Below are 503 nucleotides of genomic sequence, written 5' to 3'. Positions count from 1 at the left end.
TTTTCTCCTTTAATCTTCTGCATTTATATATTTATTTATATTTTTGTTATTACTTTACCTTTGAGGTAATTGATAACACCAAAGAAAACCAACAACAAACTAACACACTAAACAAAGCAAACAAACAAATACTCAACAAGGAGAGAAAGAGACCCGAGAGTTAAGAGTTCGATCTTGTGCTGTGAGTTTCGTTTCAGAGAATAATCTGAGTCTCGCGTTAACTCTTCTACATCACACAAGTCTTTTTTTCATGAGAAATATATTAGTATAAGCATTCTATGACATCCTCTCTTTTAACCCTACCCTTCCTTCCTTCCTTCCTTCCTTCCTTCCTTCTTCCTTCCTCACTCACTATCACACTAACATTCCCTCGTGTTCATACTTTCTTAATGTCACGTTGTCTGTCAGGCTGTTAGTCTACCTCGCCTCATCTTTCTTTCCATCTCTCTCATACACACCGCGTCTGTTTTTCTCTCTCGTTTTACTCAATGATCTGTTACACT

Source organism: Octopus sinensis, linkage group LG24, assembly GCF_006345805.1.
Source record: "Octopus sinensis linkage group LG24, ASM634580v1, whole genome shotgun sequence".
Classification (NCBI taxonomy): domain Eukaryota; kingdom Metazoa; phylum Mollusca; class Cephalopoda; order Octopoda; family Octopodidae; genus Octopus; species Octopus sinensis.
Note: the sequence above shows the minus strand (reverse complement) of the source record.